Below are 10,646 nucleotides of genomic sequence, written 5' to 3' on the forward strand. Positions count from 1 at the left end.
ACAGCGGGTAGGCCGCAGCCACGGTCTGGAATCGAGCCGCGGGTGGCAGCGGGTAGGCCTCAGCCATTGGATAGAGTTGAGCCACGGAGGCTGCGGGCGGCAGCGGGTAGGCCGCAGCCGCGGGCTGAAGTCAGGCTGTGGCGGCCGCGAGGAGCATGGTCGGGCAGTCGGTGTCTCTCTGCTGTACGGCTCAGTGCCATCTCTCTTCTGTCTGCGGTTAGTCTCTCTCTGGCCCCTCCAGTCGCTGCTCTCTTCTACTAGCTCTCGCTCTGGCTCTCTGGCACCCTCTAGCCTTCCTGCTTCTCCTCTGCCACTCTGTCGAGTGCCCCCTGCTGGCGTCCTCAGCTCCTTTTTTTTTTTAAATACATTTTATTTGTTTCAATAACATACAGAATTGAAAAGAAGCGGCATTTCAAAACAAGTTCAAGGTATACAATTCGTTTGGTCATGCAAGACATTAGTATCTTATAAATTCCCCAAATACCCAACTTCTTCCCTCCGCCCTCCCTTTCCAACCCCCATCTTAGTCCTCTGCACTCTAATTGGTTAGAAGATGTTTATGGTATCGGTGTATGACCACCAATTTTTTTTAAAAAGGTACCATTGAGTGTTTTCAAATTGGGATCTCAGCTCCGTTTATACTTGCTCCGTCCCTGTCCCTTCTAGAACCCTCTCTGGTCCGTCCTCCAATTATGTCCCTCAGAAACAGTCCCCCTAGGAACCTTGGTGACAGTCCCCTTGGTTCGGGTCCGGTTACACAGAGGGGACTCCCCCTCCTACATACATACTTACATTCATTTAATTAATAAATTCTTATCTTTTCTTGAAATGTGGACTTCCTCATGTTTTATAGTCCCATCCTGTAGTATTGGAGACACCAAAATTAGCTATGAGCCACAGACTGCACTGTAAAATGTAGGAAAAACTTCTGTACTTGAATGTGCATTGTATTCTTCTTATTTACAAGCACATTGTACTAGAGTATAGAGCTTCAGCGTTATATTCCAGTGCATTTCTGTGGACCTGTATTCTGGAGGGAAAATAAATATCACAAATCTGGAAATAATTAAAACATATTTGGTATCCCTGTAATTGTAACAACTCATACAATACAGTAAGTAGATAATTTACAGTGATTGGTTAATAATGTATAAAATGACATTGTTTTTTTTTTTTCTCCATGCAACCCATAGAAAATGTAGTAAAAAAATGACACTCTGTGGCTGTGTTCATAGGTAATGTAAATGCTGCATATTTTCTGCATTTGTCCAAAACATACTATGCAATAACAATCTTCTCTGATTATTGTGCTTTTACTGCAATTTTTTTATATCTTCTCTCCTCTATGCAATGCATTTTTGGTGCAGATTTGATGCAGCGGTTTCAATACTTTTTTTATAGCAAAGTCGTTTTGTTTCTGCATTTACAACACACCTGTGTTTTTTCCATGGGGTTTTTTCAGGCTCCCCATAGAAATCTATAGAGACAAAATGCACCTAAACTGAATGGTTTAACAGCATCTATAGATTCACAGTGGACAGGAGTTTACATGAAATAACATCCACTTTCTTGGACAGTTAAACCATGTTCAGATGTATCAAAAATGTTGCTTTTTTGAGCATTGTTTTTGCACATACTGTAACATCTGCTATTAACTGTCCAAGCACAGTGGATGTGTTTTCATGTGCCCACTATATGTCTAAAAAAGCTGCTGAACTGTGGAGTTTTGGTGCATTTTATCTCTATATTTTTGTATGGGGAACCTTAAAAAAAAAAGTGTTAAAAAATGTAAAAAGCGCAGTTGCATTGCTAAGTGCAGAATCAAAGCTTTTCTGTGCTATAAAAAGCACTTCCAATCTCTACCAAAAATGCATCAAATAAGGGTGAAAACCCATGCAAAATGCAGTAAAAATGCAAAAGTCATAAAAGACTGCCACTGAGTTTTTTGGGTGGGGACCCCTGTAGAAAACATTGAAATAAAAAGCATCAGAAATAATTCAGCATTTACTCTATATGTGAACGCAGTCTTACAGTTGCGGTTGGGCAAATGACACTTAAAAAAACTATAACTCGTCTTGCTAACAAAGCTAAACTTCATATAATGAAGCTTCCATAAAAATGAAAAAGTTATGGATGTTCCAACTATGAATGAATGAACCAAAAATAAATCATAGGTCCCAACCATACAGTGGGACAGTCCTGGATTTGTTTTCTTTCCTTTGATGTCCTGATTGGTCTGCTGACTGTCCCTCATTGCCACCACCCACTCTAACATCTCCTTCTGCTGGGGTAAAAAGAAATGGTAAATGTGTATGGATAGGTGATGTGGTTAAGGATGGGAGAAAAAATGATCAGCGGTTCCCTAATTTATTTCTCTTTCTGTATTGTGAGAGTTGGGTGGTATGCCATAAATTATAGGGCTTATCTATTATTATAAAATATTTTAAAAACATCTCAGGCTAATTTAAAAAAAAAAAAAAAAATTATAATTGATTCTCACCATTGGCCGGTTTTGACACTTACCTGTCCCCTCTGGCCTCTGCTTTCTGGTGCTATCTTATCACATTGCAATTTGCCATGCATCCATTGACTCATCACAGAGATGGTTTGCTTCTTCGACTCTTTGGTTGAGTAGGAGTTTCTTGGACCAACAGGGGTTGGATAAGTCCTGAGATGGGAGCTTCGGGGTCTAACCCTTTTCAGATTAGTTGGAAAGCCCCTTTAATGTATACAAAGTACACAGTGGTATAGTAAATAATTTATATTAGTACAACGGATAAGCTCTACATTATTTGTTTATTACATTTCTAAGTAGTATTCGTTATGGGACCACTAAAAAGTGCACAATAATTGCTTAATGAAAAAAATATAATGAAAACAATGGCCATTGGTAAAGTTTCCGGAAATGATGAGCTAATGTAATCCGTAGATTGAATAAGTTCACTAATTCTTTTTAATGGATGCAAATCTCTAAAATAATTGATTCACTTATGATATAGATTTTCTATATGTTCATCTTTAAATTAGATCTCAGCATCTGCAATCATAGCTAATGGAGGAAATTAATTGTACAGTAATTATACGTTAGGCAATGAGAGCATTACTACGTGGAGAATAATACCTGGGAGAAAGCAGATTCTGCATTGCAGTGAGTTGTACTTTCCCAAATTACCTGAAGACCCAGAAAGAGAGGACCTTTCTCATTGTTTCTCCTTATGGGGACGTTGATGCTGAGTCAGATGTAATAGACTCTGAATCTTTACATCTGACCTACAGGTGCTACTCCTAGGGAGACATGATAAAATCCGGATAACCAGTTATATTTTTTTTTTACATAATTCTGCATTATTTGCTTGATCATATATATATATTGAAGCCCAAAATATGTACCTGCTCCTATATCATGAGGGTCATACGCATATCTCTTCACATATACTGTATGATATTAGAGCCAGTTTGCTCCTTTCTGCCGCTTAGACTGGAAATACTGCTGAGCAGGACAAATCATCCTCAAGTGTAAGGTCCGAAATTGGTGCTTTAGTAATGTTTGACCATATGGAGGTGATATTTAACTTGTTGCTCATTATCTACACTGGCCATATCAACAGAGGAAGTGGAATATGTTAATACATAATGTATAAGTTATGTAAGTTTAGGCATCCCGGTCCTGTCCCTACTAAATGTGCTGAATCAATACATGACCAGTCCACATGCCCAATTGACGAGCTGCCTATGTGTCTGTATCCCACATATTGGCATAATATACATACACTTGGGAAGCTTGTCAGTTGTACATTAGCTCTATATAAGCTATTAATTTAGCACAGTGTAGATTTACTAGGGAGGACGAGGCACATGCTGTCTTACAGTATAAGTTCTAGAATGAGGTAGCACAGAAGACATTGCTCTCTGTGTAATATAAACTGTGCATCAAATGGCCTCCATAAGAATACTGCCTTAAGAAGGTTGTCCATTACTTTAACACTGATTGCCTATCCTTAGGATAAGTCATCAATGTCTAATCAGTGAGGGTGCGATACGTGGCACCCCTGTCAATCAGGTGTTCCTGGATCTGGCCGGAATTGCTCAGTTACGTTGCTGCACAGCGCAGCTCTGTCGACAGAATAATGGCCACAGCCGGGTATTGCACCTCCTCCCCCTATTGTGGTCTGTGATTACTTTGGTTCTTTCAATCTGATTTTGTTTTATGTACAGATCAGAAGCCATTCTTTGTGACAGATATCCAATAAAAAGACAATATTTTATCCTATCATTCTATGTAACATTCTTTGCATGCACTTAAATTGTGTACGGACGTTTTCTCCTTCCATCTACACTTTTATTGGAATAGCAATTACAGGCTAATGCAGTAATGCAGCCATTTTCTATCACTGATGGCCATGTCAATTTGACCTGCCAGTGGTTCTCCTGGGGGCAATGAACATGTCTGCAGCCTCTGTAGCTGTGAGTACACATTTCTTTATGAGCTATCAGCATCTATAGCCACCAGCCTGTTAGGATGGCTAATATATGTTGATGTAGATTCTAGAAGGTATCCAACACTTTATGCTAAACCATACGTCAGTCTTCAAAAGCAGTTAACATTGCATTATTTATCTTCTACTGAACCTAAATCACACCCACAATGAGTCCAGAGCTGCATTCATACTTCTACAGGATTGAGACATGAAATCACCCAGCATTCCCTACTGAACGTCCGCTCAGCTTACTAGGGTGATGATAAGGGTCATCGTTATATCTGGGACCGTACATATGTTACCTGTCCCCTTGCCAGTCCTAAGTGCTGCATCACGCCCCCCCCCAGGTCATTCTTTTTGCTTATGTGTTGACATGTTTCAGAATTTCACCTGATTATTCAGGTAGTTGGCATTTCTGATGCTACATTCCTCGTCTACATTTCTCCTGTTCTGGATCAGTACCATTTTGTCTCCTCTACAGCAACTACACTCTTCCAGCTCTGCTTCATCTGGTTCCTACTATAGCAACTTCGATGTGCCAGCCCTGTTAGAGTAGATCTGAAATTTACTAATACTCTGCTGTTCCAGTTCTGCTGCATCCACTCTCCATTTCTGCTAAGCTCTGATTGACTTCCCTACTACAGTATCTAGGAGTACAAACTCATCCACCCTTGTGCACCTGCACCAGGATGCTCATGCTATATAGATATACTCAGAGTCCTTGAGAATCCACCTCACTAGGTGAAAAATAGTCTAATAAATGAAAAAGTGACCCATTCTACAGCTATGCAAAATTAAAAAGGCGATTGGTGCTCCTCTAAGGTAGTATGTCTCACGGATTATGTACAAAGGTAAGGAATAGCCGGTGCCCACCTGTGCTGGTTGTGCTATTGTTTAGGCGCAACTCTATTATTTGTATATTTGATTGAAACATTCAAGCCCGCACCTCCTTAAGGCCCTGTGCACACGGTGCAGATTCTGTGCAGTTCTGCAGCAGATTTGGCCCAGCAGAACTGCACGTCATGTACAGTACCATTTAAGGCTATGTAAAACAAAAAATGCTGTGCACATGCTGCAGATTTTTCCGCGCAAATTTGGTGCGGAATAAAAGAAGCAGCATGTCTCGCTTCTTTTGTGTGGTTTTGCTGCAGGGGAAATCCGCACAAAAACTGCACAAAAACTGCATTTAGGCTATGTGCACACGTAGTTTTTTTGGTGTGCAGATTTTGGAGAGAAAACCGCAGGTAAATCCGCTGGACAAAAGTCCTGCGATTTATCTGCGGTTTTGCCCTGCGGTTTTACACCTCATAATGGATGAGGTGGAAAACTGCAGCGTTTCTGCACCAAACAATTGACATGCTGCGGATTGTAAACCGCAGCAAAACCGCGCGGAAAAATCTGCAGCATGTGCACAGCGTTTTTTAATTTCCATAGGAAATAAAGGTACTGTACAATGCAGCAGAATCTGCTGTGGACCCGCAGCTGCAGAAACGCAGCAGAATCCGCACCGTGTGCACATACCCTAAAACTGCAAGTAAAACGCAGGTCATTTTACCTGCAGATTTAGTAAAATCTGCGCGGAAAATTCCACAGCAGAATCCGCACTGTGTGCACATAGCCTGAGGCTAAGTGCACACGTACTTTTTTGCCCTGCGGATTTTTCCGCGCAGAATTGAAGAAATCCGCAGGTCAAATGACCTGCATTTTTCCTGCGGATTTCTTCCTTTTTTCTTGCGTTTTTTGTGCGGTTTTCCCCTGCGGATTTGGAGAATGGAGCAGGTGGAAAACCGCACAAAAGAAGTGACATGCTGCATATTTTGAACCACAAGAAAACCGCGCGGAAAAATCCGCAGTGTCTGCACAGTGTGATAGGGGACCTAACCATTACAACAAACAGACAAGAACTGTATCTATTACTGGTGCAGTACCCGAGAAAACAACTTTTATTTCATATGGAAATAAGGAAGCACACTTGGCGTGGCCAAGAGTTTGGTGCAACAAAGTCTCCTCATTGGCCTATGAATTATAAATTATTCTCCCAGTAACAGTGCTAGTATGATTGCTATAGGGGCTACAGTAAGTCCCCTACAACACCGTATAATCAATTTAAAATACATTTTGGGGGTGATTGACTCCGTTTAAGCATGTGTTTAAGCAGAAGATTGTTGGCGATTTCATAAAACATACCTGAGAATTGTGAGTGCAGCTCTGGAGCACCATAACAGAAGCACCAGCTCAGAGGATTTAAAGTTTGCCACACATCACAAAACTATGGCCAGAAGGGGTTAAATGGAGTGATGTTCATGCATCTGTAATAAAAGTCCATTGCACTTGCATAGATGAAGAGAGGAGAAAGAGAGTTTATTTAATATACCTCTAAAACTATAATATCATACACCGCAGGGAATAGTCAGAGCCAGAATCAGAATATTTAATCCCCATATGGGAACATGATCTGGACCTCTCAAATCCCTATTGTGTCTGAAAACCTCCCTCATACATTACTGCAAACCAAAAGGGGCTAAATAACGTGGAGTTTCTGCAACCTCAAATATTCATGACCCATGCGAGATGGGCAACAGTATACTAATTAGAGCCTATGAATTTACTCTTAAAGGAAATGAAAAGCACCTTAATGGGAGCTACGTGTGCACATAATTGCATAATAGCAGGTGAAGCTCATCTGTCTTGCGGTCGTTGTTTACGGTAATCTTTGTTTTCAATAGTTAATTAATGATATGCCCGTGCTTCGAGGCGGACTGTGGGGGGGTCTTCATGTGGTGCTCTGATTAGGTATTCATAATGCAGACTGCTGACAGGTCACTGATCCCTCACTGACCTGCCCCCTAGTTTACATAATGAATATTATATATATCTTAAAAAAAAACCCTTCTGCAGGCAGGTGCTGGTGGCGGCGTCTGCTCTGCAGCATGATCGCATATGTAATGAATTATATGCACATTTGCTTTATGTAGTCCTGAATTTCCTAAAAAAGAATCCGTTTGAAAATGGCACCGGGGGCGCCTGCATAGTAGCAGCTATCGGTGATTTGGCGGCACCATCTTACTAGAGAACAATAAAATTCCTCCTCCAAGATGGCGCCTGCGAAGTAGCAGCTGTTGGTGATGGTTGGTAGCTGCTACTGCGCAGATGCCGGCGGTGCCATCTTCGAGGAGGAAATTTTCTTTTACTCTACCAAGACGGCACCTGCGCAGTAGCAGCTATCGGATCACTGATAGCAGCTACTGCGCAAGCGCGCCGGCGCTATTTTCAAACAGATTTTTTTTCTAGGAACTTCAGGATTACATCAAACAAATGTGTATATAATTCATTACATATGTGATCATGCTGCAGAGAAGGTGCTGCCGCTGCCACCTGCCTGCAGAAGGGTTTTTTTCTCCAAGATATATATATATATATATATATATACATACATACTGCTCAAAGAAATAAAGGGAACACGAACAGCCTGTTGTAAATGGAATAGTGTTCCCTTTATTTTTTTGATTAGTATATATTCATAATGTAAACTAGGGGGCAGGTCAGTGAGGGATCAGTGATCTGTCAGAAGCCATACACATGAATACATAATCAGAGCCACCACATAAAGACCCCTCCACAAGCCGCCCTGGAGCACGAGCATATCATTAACTCAAAACTGAAAATAAGGATTAAACATCAACCACAAGATGGATTTCATCAACCCAAGTATCATTGTAAGGCCTCATACCTGTTGGCGATTAAAAAAACGGTCCGATTTCTGGACTGGAAAAAAGGGTAGAGTGTTATGCCAGTGTCATGCGATTTCTATGCGATTTTTTATTTTTCCATCCGTTTTTTTTTCCTAGCCACTCTTTTTCTACAGTCATTTACAGGACCATTTACAGTGTTCTATACCACAGAATGGTGATGTATCCATTAAAAATGGATGGAAAACGGATGGTCCGTTTTTTTATTCGCACCCATTGACTTCTATAGGCTAAAATCGCTGCAAGTCGCAGCATGCTGCGATTTTTTTCTCAGACCGATTTTGGCTGAGAAAAAAAATCGCAAGTGAGATGTCACCCATTCACTAACATGGGTCAGAGTGCAATCCGATTAAAAATCGGATTGCAATCGTCCGATTTTATTGCCAGTGAGTATGAGCCCTAATCAGTATAACAGTGCTGACCTGACACTGTCTGTAGGTTACTGTGCACAATCCTGCTCACAGATTCCCTTTAAATAGTAGTCAGTACACAGCTGCCATCATTTACAATGATTCTGATTAACCCCATATAATGTTTAGCTGTTAGGCTGAGTTCACACGTGGCGTTTTTTTCGCGTTTCCGCGGCGGTTTTAACCGCGCGATTTTGCCGCGAAAAATAAGCATCCCATGCATTCCTATGGGATTCCGCAATGCTGTGCTAATGCTGCGGTTTTTACCGCGGCGGAATCGCTTCTCGGTAAAAACCGCAGCATGCTCATTAATTTGCGGAATCGCGGCGATCCCGCACCCATAGGAATGCATTGTTCCGCTTACTTCCCGCATGTGGCTGTGCACACCATGCGGAAAGTAAGCAGAACAATTGCGGATGGTACCCACGGTCCGGAGGAGAGGAGAATGTCCTCCGGGCTTTGGGTACCATATCCCTGTAAAAAATAGAATTTAAAATAAAAAAAATATTGTTATTCTTACCTTCCGGCGTCCCGCGCAGCATTCCCGCCTCTCTCCACGCATCCGTTCCCAGTAAGCCTTTGCGAAAATGCCCGCGATGGCGTCCGTTCTCGCGGGATCGTGAAGTCTCGCGGTCATTCGCGCGACGTCATCGCGAGACATCGCGATCCCGTGAGAACGGACGTCATCGCGGGCATTTTCGCAAAGGATTACTGGGAACGGATGCGCGGGACGTCGGAGGGTAAGAATAACACCATTTTTTATTTTTTTTTTTACATTTTATCTTTTACTACTGATGCTGCATAGGCGGCCTCAGTAGTAAAAAGTTGGTCACACTTGTCAAACACTGTGTTTGACAAGTGTGACCAACCTGTCAATCAGTTCTCCAAGCGATGCTACAGATCGCTTGGAAAACGCTAGCATTTTGCAAACTAAATACGCTTGCAAAATGCTAGTTTTTCCGCGGGAAAATCGCGGGAATTTAAAATGCGATTTTCCCGCGGAATGGAATTCCGGAATTCTCGCGGTAATTTCTCGCGAGAGTTCCGGTACGTGTGCACTTAGCCTTATAGTAGGATTTACCTTAGAGAAATTTTGCAGCAAAAGCCATGGTTCATAAACAGCTTACAACACAGAAAAGGGATCTCACTGTTGAAAGATATCAGTCAGGAGAATGGTACAAAAAGGCATTAGCTATACCATGCAACAGTGTGTAGATGATTGTCAAAAAGTGGCTTAAAATTGGCACAGTAGTGACATTACCTAGTACTGAACATCCTTCAAAAATTGAAAAAAGACAAGAAGAAAATTGATCCCTAGATGTCCACAACAACTTTAAAAGAGCAGGAGGAATTTCTGACAAGTATTGGTTGTGTACTGCAGGTGACAACAATCTCTCATATTCTTCATGCATCTGGCCTGTAAGGTAGGGTGGCCAGATGGAAGACTTTTATTACAAAGGAAAACATCTAAGCCCAGAAAACATACATGAAATCTGCCAAAAGCATGTTGGAAAATGTGTTATGGTTTGATGATACCAAGGACGAACTTTTTTGCCATAATTTCAAATGGCATGTTTGGCGCAAAGCAAACACTGTGCATCACCAAAATAACCCCATACCTACAGTGAAGCATGGTGTAGACAGCATTACATTATGAGGATGTTTTTCAGCAGCTGGTATTGGGGCTTAAGTCAAGGTTCCACATACCAGTAAGTTTTGCAACAAAACATTCAGGCATTGCTAAAAAATTGACGACGAAGAGGAGTGACACCTTTCACTACAACAATGACCCTAAGGATACCTCCAAATCAGCAAAAGAATGACTTTGCCAGAAGAAGATTAACATTTTGGAACGGCAAAGCCAGAAACCAGACCTGAATCCAAGTTAAAATCTGTGGGTGACCTGAGGAGAGCTCTATACAAGGGAAATGTCCTTGCAATCTGATAGATTTGGAGCGCTACTGAAGAAAGAGTGGGCAAGGATTGCTATTCTAGATATGCTATGCTGC

General features: G+C 41.6%; 1 long non-coding RNA gene across 1 annotated transcript; it reads right to left on the reverse strand.

Moving 5' to 3' along the window:
* Nucleotides 1-308: 308 nt before the first annotated feature.
* Nucleotides 309-3,287, reverse strand: LOC141092805 (uncharacterized). The gene is made up of 3 exons (XR_012232930.1): nt 3,173-3,287; nt 2,524-2,719; nt 309-1,030 (listed from the first exon to the last, which is right to left on the reverse strand). It is a non-coding gene; the product is annotated as an uncharacterized lncRNA (long non-coding RNA).
* Between the last annotated feature and the right edge of the window lie 7,359 nt (nt 3,288-10,646).

The sequence above is a fragment of the Dendrobates tinctorius genome, unplaced genomic scaffold (assembly GCF_039654945.1).
Source record: "Dendrobates tinctorius isolate UK_male_01 unplaced genomic scaffold, ASM3965494v1 ptg000060l, whole genome shotgun sequence".
NCBI classification, from domain to species: Eukaryota; Metazoa; Chordata; class Amphibia; order Anura; family Dendrobatidae; genus Dendrobates; species Dendrobates tinctorius.